Genomic DNA, 12759 nt, shown 5'->3' with positions numbered 1-12759 from the left:
TGGTGTTAGTGCCCGCCGCCAGTCAAGTTTCATTCCTCTGGGTCCCATAACTTCCATTGGCCAACAGCCAGCCTGCCCCTCCCACCTTCCCCTTGATAGCCTATCATGTATCCACGCAGTCATCCAGTCAGCCAATCAAAGGGTAGAGAGTCCAAAGGGGCCACCTATCAGGTTGATTATCAGGAGGTGCTATTATGGCTCATTAGAACGGAGTGTGCTCATAATGAGGGCTGTTAACAAGGGCCATTAACGAGGGTGGGCACGCACTGACAGCTGCTTATATCACATTTGTCAGAGCTCATCGTTTTTCTCTTGTTCACTGTCCTAACTGTTAAAAACTCTTGTTTCCATTGATGCTGCTGTCTACATTGGGTCACTGCAGGACCAAGACTCAGCAACAACAAACAGCAAAGATACTAAAGCATCTTTATGTAGAGACCACGGTTTTTGAGGCTTATGGCTTTCACAGATGCTATTATACTGTATGTTGAGGGCATGTTGCATTGTGTGCTAATGTCTGTCCTGCTCCGTATTATTCTTTATAGCAAGCAATCTTTTTCAAACACTGAAGCAAGCTGTTAAATGAAACCTGTTTGTCAGAGATAGAGCTCCATATATGACAGACCTTGTTCTTAGACCTTGTTTATGCCAGTCATACAGTGGAAGCAGCTTGTTAGCATCAGCTGCAGTTTGTCATCAGAGTCTAAACTGGATCTGTTCTTAAGCATTAAGCACTTAAGAATTAAATAAAATATATATATATATATAAATATATGACTATACTTAAACCATGTGACAGTGACTTATGGACAATGCAGATACATTGATTAAATTGGAAGTTGATATATAGATATGAATATGAAAAATTAGGGTTAGTGAAACTTAATATGAAAGGATTCAAATACACACACTGGCATTTTTAGTCCGCTATCCATTTTCACTTGTCACACTGTGGGGGTTTCTTAGCATTACAACATAATGCAACACAGAGTTTAATAGGTTAATAACATTAGCTAATAACAGCATTTGTAAATAGTTTATTCCCTCAAGAAAACGCTCTGGGATAAGCTACACACACACACACACATAACACACAAATATATACACATGACATTGAACATTCATTGTTCCTCTCTTTGTCTTTGCGACCAATAAATAAACAAAATACTGAGAACAATTGGCTGTTCTGTTGGTGCCAAAACCTCCACATTGTTCTTATAATAGTAATCACACACTTTGCCTCCCTCACACACATACACACATACACAAATATACCTGCATACCTACATGCAGGCACAATCCATTTTCGCAATTTTACCATAATAGTATTGGATTAAAGAAATAAGAAATAAATAAGTTACTTAGTTAAACAGTAATGTCATGTCTGTTATTGAACAGCGGTGTGACTGCTCAGTACATCGAAACAAGTGAAAATGTTAACACACTAGCTTACATTTGAAGCCCCCTGTAAGTCTCCCAGTCTCAGGAAGATAGCAGTGCTCAAGGAGTCAGTGAGTGTTTGCTTGTGGACAACACACGTGTATTGTCTGTGCACTTGTGTGCCTGTTAACCATTCTATCTGCAAATACACAGTACACAAAGTACAACATCTGTAGTAAAACTATAAACCATTTACATGATATATGCGTGTGTGTGTGTGTGTGTGTGTGTGTGTGTGTGTGTGTGTGTGTGCCTATTATACAGACACAAACACATCCATGTGCAGAACACATGTTCTGACAGAAACAATACAATGACAGCTGAAAACATGAGGACGAGACAGGCAGGAAGGAGAGAGAGACAGAGACAGATTCTCGTGACTGGAGAAGACACACCCTCACTCTCCCATTTGTGCGAACAAAAGAGACCTGTGTGTGTGTGTGTGTGTGTGTGTGTGTGTGTGTGTGTGTATGTGTGTGCATACATCCTCAAGTATCTTTACTATACAGATAAGCTTGGTTCATTGGTTTATGTAACTAGAACCACACTAAACAGTACTGTCTAAACAATTTGACGAGGCAGGCTGAAAGAACAGAAAAAAATTACACTTATACTTAACATTACATTGTTTTCCTGTTTCATTTTCAACAAGAGAGATGGTGTGTTTGAGAGTCAAGACAGCTGCCATATTTCACAATGAGCTGAAAAAACATTGTAGGCAATTGTGACATAAATCACCAAATCCAATCTGGCATGATTTACATGCAAAAGACGATACTTTGAAACATTTCGAAACATTGAGACAATCAAGATCATATCAACAATTCTGATGTAAAGAAATGAGACAGATAATAACAATGAGAATAATAATCTGGGATATTCTTTGACTGAACAGACTCACATTGTTCCTTTAAGTTTGACAGAACTCTGGACTCTGGGACACCTGGGCAGACTACATGGATGGACCCAGATTCATAGTCTTTCTCTGAGGGTTCCTCATAGCAGATAATATGAACCTGTTAACAGAGATTAAACTTCACTTGTGCTAACTCAGAAACCGTCTTTCTCAGTTATTGCAATCTTGCTGGAGCTTCCATGTCGGTGCCAATTTATAACAATTTTCTGTGAATAAAATTCTCACTGGTGACAGGATGATAGATATTAAGTTTAGGATAAAAACTGAAATACTAATAGAAAATAACTCAAACTTAGGAGCAATCATCTCATTGTCTTCAACGCACCACTCTGTAGTGTTACGGTAACATCAGGATGCAGGAAGTACTTAGTGATTTGTGTGCATGTGTCTGTGTTTGTGTGTAATGCCCACTGCATGTCCGCCACCCAGCTGAAACAATGACTTAACCAAAGAGCAATGCCACCTCACTGAGTGAATGTATGTTAGTGTGTGTGTGTGTGTGTGTGTGTGTGTGTGTGTGTGTGTGTGTGTGTGTGTGTGTGTGTGTGTGTGTGTGCGTGTGCGTGTGCGTGCGTGCATTGCAGAGAATGTTATTCTTGAGTATGATTTCTTCACAAGCTATCTGAAATTAGCTATAAAAAGTTTTAATGTCATATACAATTTTGAATGCTGTGAAAACGTAAATAAAAGATTTTATGACTCATTAAATGTGAGCAATGTGGGAAGTGGGAAAGATGATTTTTGGAAAGTCTCTTGTTGACATGACAGTGCAACAGATTCAGCCAAAATATCTCTTCATTCTTCATTCTCTCGTCATTATTTTAAAACCTTTCAGTCGAACTCCAGCAATCTCCAGATCAAGTTATTTATTATAATCTGAAAAAGTCAAAGTCAAAGTAAATTTTGCAACATTTATAACTTTCAGGTTTGTTTAGTGTTACATACACGTGAGTATTTCATGGCATTGCAAGATTCACTATGACTCTTTTAAATATCTATTGGACATGTGGTTTTATACTGACTTACACTGAGTGAACTTTTACTGAAGTATGAATATTTTTCTTATCTACTCACTGTAAACCATGCGTTGCTGTAGCCCTCTGTTTTGCACAAAGCAATTTCAGATAATAATTCATATAACATTTCATGGAAAAGACTTTGATGATGAAGTCCACACCACTATCAGCAGTAAGGTCTTGTAAGTACTGTGGTGTAACAATGCAGTTTGCAGTATAACGGGCATAGTGACCCCTTGGACTGCTTATTTCTCACACACAGAGCCGTGGCTTTTGCTCACGTCTGTAACATCATCACTGTTACTAAAATAGCACCAAACAAAAGGAATACTTCCCTTCTCCTCTGTACTCTGTATTGTTATCAATGTGAAAGTGACAACAACGCAGTTGCTCGCTATATTTATCCAGTTAATATTTATACACAGAAAAGACAGTAGGAGCAACGCCCTGAGGTTGTCAAAACCTCTGTGTACGCCAACCATTGTTGTCACATAAACAACCAATAAACAAACACTGCAGTGTGTTGTCGTCCTGTACACCATATTGATGTGCATTGTGTGTGATTTTACCGTGCCGCGTCTATTCTGGACTGGGCCAGCGTTCAGCCAGACCCCCGCACCTCCACACGACTATTTCCTGCTCCTCCTGGCCTCTTGTGCCATACAGGAAACTCATAGTGGATTACGACACAGGTAACAGATGTGGTTCACTAACATCTGTCTGTCTCCATGTGTTCTCTGGGCATCAGTGGCAAAGGCCTAGGGGCACAACATCCCACTGACATTCCTATGACCACAGAAAGATGAGCAGGAGGAGATGTAGAGGCGGGTGTGGTCCTAAGTATGGTGCTACTCAAAGAGAAAATTTTTCAGCTGAAGCCGTGTCCCTCATCAAACAGCTGGGCAGTCTAAACAATCCTGAATGTTGTGATTAAGTCTCTCATCAGAGCTTTCATCTGGACATCAAGAACATCTCAACCCAGTTCGAGCTGCAGATGTGTTGTTGATGTTTCATTGCTCCAATTAAAATACAACATCACAGTGGGAGAACTGAGCAGTACAAAAAACACTGTTGGAATCAAATGTTCCAACAGTACATCAAGTGAAAAGTCTGAGAGAGATGGTACTGAGCTGACTCTAGGTTGCTTGGCAAAATGTTTGCTATAAGAGCATCTTGAAAGTGGAGCTGTTTGCCACTAAAATCCCAGAAATTTCTTTCTGTGCTTTCTGATTGAAAGGTGGAAGGGAAAAGTGCTGAAATTAGTGTCCTTCAATTAAGTCTTTCACTCATTCAGTCCAGCATCAGCGTGTGATCAGAGGCCGCCCTGCACGGCTCCGACAATGTTACTGCACGTCACTGAAATTCAAAATACAATCAGGAACAACAATAGTAGGAAGACAGATGTTAGGCTGGTCTGCAGTCAGCTTGTCTCTAAACTAAGCATCTTTACATGTGCTTAGACTATAATGAACTGTCTTTTGTAGACAAACAGAGCAGTGTAGCTAATGAGCTCTAATACCTCCAAGCTGCTTCTACATCGCTGCACTCAAGTGTAGAAGGTTCACTTCTATATGTGGATTCAGTGCGGCCCTACTTTCTGTCTTTACATGTGGGTTGGATAGATTTAGACTCGTACGTTTGCTCAGGCAGGGATTTAAATTTAACTTGTCCTCTACTGTCAATCAGTTGATTTACAAGTAAATGACATGAATGACATACTTCTGTTACAATGAGGCACTTCAGTTACAGTTTTTGTTGACATTTTGAAATGAAAAGGAAGTTGTTGACCCAATCCCGGCTTAGGAATACAAACAATATTTTACCAGAATGGAGCCCTGTTTATTTGACTTATAGTTTATTTTGCATGCCATCTCATGAGTGACTGAATTCAAGTCCAAACACTACAGGGGCTGTGAGCGCTTTGCCAGTAGCTGATATGTTACTAGAATTTCCGTTAAGGATGTTTTCTTCCAAACACATGCAGCTTCTCATTCAGCAGACATCATTAAAACCGACAGCCTCTGATATCTGCCGTGCTCTGGATTTTCAGTTTCTCAGTTGTAAAAACAAATCATATTTTATGAATGAACATTTGTCTAGTAGGGAACTTGTGGGCACAGGATGCACAGATTTTGACAGTGGATTTTTTGGGTGGGTTTGAGAGTTAAAGCATTTCAATTGTCACAATATAAAGGATAAAAACGCACACTCTGCATTTGTACCTTTACGTGTAAAAAGTCAGAGTCAGCTTGTGGACACAGTAAAGGGTCAGTGGCACAGTGTTGGGCAAACTAGCACGTAACGTCTCCATGCAGCATTACTGTAAGTTATTTGTTAATGGGTCTTATCTCTGTCTCTAGTGTTGACTGAGGCCTTTTCTTTTGTTGGACTGTTGCCTTGGGGAGTTGATGAGGGGAAAAGGGAAGATCTCATACTGAAACACATACAGCAAATCCTCTTTTTTTCCATCACTCTCACACGCACGCTAGCACACACACACACACACACACACACACACACAGAGTAAAACTCACCTGCCGTACTTTAGGCAAATAACAGCCCATGGGCCAAAAAATCAAAAGCAAAGACTGTGGTGTGAAGATTGGCATCCAAATGAGGTAAATCTGCATTGTTCTTCACCAGCACATGAAACTGAAATGGAGTCTAATAGTCTGATTTAATAAAGTAGTATATCCCTCACTGAAACTGTAACTGGGGGGGGGGTATAGATATGACTGTAGTGTTTTTTAATTATTGACTATTACAAAAGAAAAGATGTAATAATAAATGCAATAAATGAGCTAAAGCAGCAGACATTTAGCATCAGTTACAGCATGAATTTCTTTTCTTTATTCAGATAAAGAAACTTGCTGCCGGATGTTGACATAATATTGTTACGTAAATACAGTCACAGTGGACCCTGAATGCTACCAGCTGCGTGCGCCTGCCAGTCTGGTGATGTGACATGGAGCTGCCCAAACCTACATGAATGTTGTTATGTCTGAGCCTCATTCAGGGACTTCTGCTGTTTATTTTTTTTCAATCTTTTTTGGGCCTCCCTGACCACATCCTTTTGCACTTTCCAATGCTACTCATACCATCATTCCCGTCGCCCCCCCCAAAAAACACACCCACCCAGCCACCCACTCCCAGGCATGTGTAGTGACATACATACAGGAAGAGGGACACACTGCTGAAACAATAGGGAGACATCACAACTACAGCCAGGAGCCATGCTGCAGATGAAGCAGAAGGGATGTTAGGTCATTTTTGTTACCCAAAATACATGAAAAGACATTTCAGGAATCATTTGTGCTGGTTTATTAATTTCTGACTAGTAGTTTATGTGCATGTTAATGTTTTTTGAATGGATAACTATGGCGCTGACAAATTGAGAATCTCTAATCAATAAATGAAATAAATAAATACAATTAAAAAAAACAAAAAGAAAGAAAATATACGTTTATTTGAATACACTCAGCAGACACTATGGGACTAAACACAATATTTCCTGGTTTGCTTAAGTCTTTTCTCATATTTACGATGCAGCCCAGCAGGTGAATAATATAAATATTCTCTTAGGCCATGTGCCTGGTGGGGTCTCTAACCAGTCTACCTCCTCCTCCTCCTCCCACCCAGGCTCTGTGTCTGTCTGTCTGTGTCTCTACGTGACCGGTCCAGGGTCTGTCAGTGCCAGTGGAAGCCGCCACGGCAGCAGATAACACTAACTAGCTTCCTGCCATTACTGCTAATTGCCCCACGGCCCGGAACCATGCAGACACCCTGGGTGGGGCGTGACTGAAGAGTGTGTGTGTGTCTGTGTGTGTGTTTGAGAAAAAGTTATTCACATGCCTGCAAATGCAAACTATCTGTTTATTAGGCTGTATTCATCACTGTATACATCCCCTGTCCTGGGGAAACATATGGTTGATGTGTCGTTTTAGTCGTGTTGGTGCATTCATAGAAAACGGAAGAGAGGTTGAAGGGTATGTGACTGCAGAGGGATGGATGGGAGAGATAATATGAAGCCAGACAAAATGTGTATGTTGTCTGTATATCACAGTGGCAGAAAAGGAAATGTTGATCATCAAAGTTGCCTAAACAGCTTGGAGTTGGTTGACCTAAGTTAAGCATGGAATAATCTGTTGTGCATTGCATCTAAAGAATATAGACTCATCATATGGATAGATGCCACACAAAATATCAATAGCAAAGCAGCCAAAACAATAAAGTACCGTGTGCACATGCCTGCAGCTGATTACAGTATTATGAGAAAAATAAGAGACATGGACTCATGCACTGCAATGCCAAGTATTGTATACAACACAAGGTTGTACAAGGTGATTGTGCATCCGTCTTCCTGATGACTTTGTCTAACAAAAAGGGAGGAGAGGATGTTTAGATGTTGTATGTTATCACTGGTCTATCTGCAGATGTCTACAGTTGGCTATATGACCCTGGGGAGGGCTGGCAGCAGACTGTATGTATCTAATAGGGACATCAAGCACGGACAATTTAGTTATGCAGCTGATACAGAAACATAACGGATAAAATAGCAACACTCAGAAACACACATTTCTTTACAACTAAAAAGAATCATTTAACATTTTGGGAAATGTATTTATTCACTCTCTTGCCAAAAGTTAGATTGATACCACACATCATTACCATGCAGATATTCGTGCATGTATGGTATCGATGTGTAACTGGAGCCAGCAGCCAGTTAGCTTAAAGCTAACTTGGGAAAAGATGGAAACAGCAAACCTGGCTCTGTTCAATGGTAGACCAGAATACCACCTCGTGGTTGTCTGCCTCTGCCTCTCAGACTAGTTTCAGGTTACTTTCCTGTTTATCCAGTGTCATATAAAATATGAACCATTTGTGTGAAATGTTGTCATAATTGCTGTATTGAGTAATGGCTAAAAAGTGTTTTGTGAAGTCATGCTTACCTTGACCTTTGACAACAAAAATCTAATCAGTTTGCCCTTGAGTCCAAGTGAATGTTTGTACCAAATTTAAAGAAATTCCCTCAAGGCGTTATGGAGTTGTTGCGTTCACAAGGCCAAAACCATGTTTTGTGAGATCATCATGACCTTGATCTTTGACCTTTGACCACCAAAATCTAATCAGTTCATCTTTGAGTCCAAGTGAACGTTTGTGCCAAATTTGAAGAAGTTCTGTCAAGATGTTACTGAGATATTGTGTCCACGAGAATGGGACGGACAGACGGACAACCAGAATATGCCTCTGGCTCTGGCTGTTGTTGACACAGAGGCATCAAAATAATGAGACTACCAGGACATGTTATATCAAGTTTGTATTATCTGTACAAAATCTTAAATTCAACAATTTCATGAGAGGCTATGTGCTGAGTAGCTAAGGAAAAAAACAGCAAACTAGACTTTACATGTTGGTTTTTGTACAGATAAAAGGAGATATGTTAAGTATTGAGTTTTAGAGATGCTGGAAGATGGATTTTGTTACTTGGAAGAACCAGGCTAGCTGTCTCTCCATGGTTCCAGTGTTTGTGCTAAGCTAAGCTAACTCTCTGCTGGCTGTTGTTATACATATATGTACTTTACAGACTATCACTCTTCTCATCTGCAAGAAAACAAATAAACATATTTTCTAAAACATTTAATCCGTTTTTTAAACCAGTGGGAATACATAAAGAAAGAGATTATGTCGTAAACACAAAACCCTGGCCCACAAAGCAACCCCAACTGCTCTGGTTATTGGCATTAGTAACCTTCTTTGTGTACACTTGCACACTCCAACATTGTCACAGGTGTTTTTCTTTAAAGCCCAGGCTTGAGCTGAGATTTGTGTGGCAGAAAATGTCAGATGTCATAACCCTTGGACCTAAGCAGCTGATTCCAAACATTAGGCCTACATCTGATGAAAAGCTTTTGGTTTACCTTGACTGAGGTTTCATTGGATAAATTTGAGCATTGCTCTGGGCAGAGGAAGCCAACAGACTTAAGAAGACTTGGCTGACTGAATGTATAAACTTTAGTTTAAGTAAAAAGATTACAGTATCTTCTAAGGGGTTATTGGTTATCATCTTGTGTAAGTGTGTGTGTGTGTGTGTGTGTATGTGTCTACAGTATGTTGATGAGAAGAGAGCATCAAAGCAGGCTAGCATCCTGTGGGCAGCCCAGGGCAGGACCAGTGGGCACAAGGCGGCAGCGAGGTGGGTGTCCTGAAAGCAGGCACCACATCGTCTGCCCACACAGATCCACACACACACACACACACACACACACACACACACACACACACACACACACACACACACACACACACACACACACACACATACATATGTACACACAGCTATATGCACACACACCCAAAACCTCCCCTGGGCACAAAAGGCCACCATGTAATTGAAGTAGTGTCAGAGCTCAGGGGATGGAGAGATGGGAGGGACACACAAACACACACTCAGATGAGCGTTCTGCAGCACTGACCAATATAAATTCAAAATGAATACTCTATTCACAGCATTGTGTACAAATTACAGTTTGTAGTTTTAGTCAAATTAATGATCATTGAAATGTATCTTTTTATCTATACTATGTACTTTTTCTGTGATGCGCTTTCTTTGCATTAACTGTCACACAAACCAAGTTAGAAAGACAACAGCTTGGCTCAGCTGCATAAATATCAGGAGTCAATAGTGTGAGTGAGAACATGACAGGACTGGTGTATTGAATACATATAAATTGACAATTTAATTTTGGTATTACAGTTTTTGCCTGTTGCTTGAACACTATAGACCCATGCTTAGACTAAAGTAACACAACTTGAAGCTTTTGTTACCACACACTTGGTCCTGCATACTACACTCTATTTCATACATAAGACACTTTGTTCAAAAATGAAATCTCAGGGTGCCATTTGGAAAACACATGTATCCAAAATACAGAACACATAATTGCAACCACTCAAATACACACCTGAAGGCACTTACTTGCAAAACTGAACACCAATCAGCCAGCTACAAAAAGCCCTCAGTTTAGCCATTTCAAGAACTTTGCAAGCATGGATGGAGGGAGAGCGAGAGGAACAGTGTCAGGGTCAAAGGACTTCGACGTGAATAAGTAAGTGTAACTGTCCTTTACATTTACAATACAGTATTGGTGAAATCCAGTAGCAGCTGAATATGTACCATATCAGTACCACATGGATCCATTCGGAGAGCTACACAGGTACCTGTGTGATGGGGTGGGGGTTCTGTATGTGTAGCACTGTAATAATATGTTTTTGTTTTTTTTTTTGTTACAGAGAATCTTGGCCATGGATGGAGCTGCACAGCCTCATGAATTAATTTTCATTGATGAAGCTGGATTTGACCTGAGCAAAACAAGACGACGGGGTCGTAATGTAATTGGCCAAAGGGCAATTGTGCACGTCCCGGGGCAGCGCGGGGGAAATATCACATTGTGTGCCGCCATAAGTCTTCGAGGGCTTCTGCATCATCATGCAAAACTAGGTCCACACAATACCCAATATATACTCACATTTCTAGATGCTCTCCATAATATAGTTGTACAGAACAGACCAGATCAGCCCAGGTTTGTGGTGGTATGGGATAATGTCAGTTTCCATCGGGCTGCTCTGGTCCAGGCCTGGTTCACCAACCACAATCAATTTGAAGTGGTATACTTGCCCCCTTACTCACCATTTTTAAACCCTATAGAGGAATTCTTTTCGGCTTGGAGATGGCGTGTATATGACTGCCAACCACATGCCCGCATGCCTCTTCTGCAGGCAATGGAAGAGGCCTGTGGCGACATTCAGGTGACAGCAATCCATGGATGGTTTCGACATGCAAGGGGATATTTTCCCTGGTGCCTGGCGGGAGAAGACATTGCTTGCGATGTCGATGAGGTCCTGTGGCCAGACCCCAACAGACGGCGGGATCCATGAGCCCACGTATGCACAATTGCCATGATTTTCTGTGTTTACAGTATAGTGTTTTTTTCTATTTATTTTTATTTTTTTGCTTTATCTGAATTCATGTTACTGCAATGTACAGTGCTGCAATGTACAATACTGAGTAGGCCTATTTGCTTTTTTGGTTGTTTGAAAATGTGCCTCCTGAAAATGTGCCTTCTGAATAAACAGTGAAAATCAAAGACTGCAGTGTTTTATATAAAGTAGACTAGTGTGTTCCCCCTGATCTGAAAGTGTATGCATATGATGCAAGTGTGTGTCATTTTGTCATCAGAGTTACATTTTGACAAAGGATTGTTAGGTTTTGATAGTAGAGTTTAGGTTTTGATAGTAGAGTTTCAATTTCACACAGATGTGAATGGTATATTTCCCAGTGTTGTGTCATGTTTACTTGTGTGTAGAGTTTTGGCACAATGAGTGAAGTTTTGCAAAATGTGTTCAAGCAACGGGCAAAAACTGTAATTAATTGATTAATTAATAGTTGGACGCTGCTGGTAGAAATGATCAGTTGAAATTCAATGACGTGCTCCATGCATTTGATGATACAATGCGTCACTATCGCAGCAGTGTCGGTAGTAAATCTCCTGATTGTCAAAAACAATTTAGAGACTCAGCTTGACTCAGTCTGATTTTTTATGTGACAGAAAAGAAGAGAGATGAAACTGAATATGTGAAAATGAATTATAATTTATCTAGGTTTATTTAGTCAGATTATAGGCCAGTCAGGGAACGAGAGGCTGTAGCATTGTGGTGATAGAGGTGAGTGTGTGTGTGTAGAAATGACAGTGAATAGTCTGTAATATGGATGGTTGTTAGAGTTAGATATAGATATAGTTGATTAGATACACAAATTGTGATGAAGAGAAAATCTATTTATATGAGCAACATAAATGCTCAGGCTTGAAACTGACTGGTAAAACAAATCCATTCTGTAATGCATGGATGTGGCATTACAGTAGGTACTGTAAAAATTCATATATTCTAAAGAGATACTTTAAATTGAGTAAAATGCTTTATGGATATTTTACTGGACTTATCATGACCCCTCAGTGAAACTTGTCTGCTTGTTGTGAGTGTGTCCTTTATTACTTGTTCTACCTTTGGTATACGTGGGTGTGTTTCTTGTTTTACCTGCTCCCTCTCTCTCTGGCTGCACACATGTAAGACGTTAACAATCAAGCATGCTGGTCTGCCATCAAGCAATCACCTGCTCCCCTTTCAAACCATGCAACTGCATCCAGTCTCTGCTGGATCGCTGTGCCATACACGGTTGGTTTGTGTGCCACACTCCAGCGCAAGTCACAGTCAGAGTCACATATATTATCTAGTCATTTTGGCTTTTGCCTGCAACCTCTAAGGTTCACTCCTCTTTCTGTTTCCAGTTCACCTGTTCAAAATAAAAAACTTTACTTTATCTTTACATGC

Source organism: Seriola dumerili, unplaced genomic scaffold (genome assembly GCF_002260705.1).
Source record: "Seriola dumerili isolate Sdu_G_001 unplaced genomic scaffold, Sdu_1.0 BDQW01000191.1, whole genome shotgun sequence".
Taxonomy (NCBI): domain Eukaryota; kingdom Metazoa; phylum Chordata; class Actinopteri; order Carangiformes; family Carangidae; genus Seriola; species Seriola dumerili.
The sequence above is the reverse complement of the archived record's forward strand: the minus strand, read 5'-3'. Positions refer to the sequence as shown.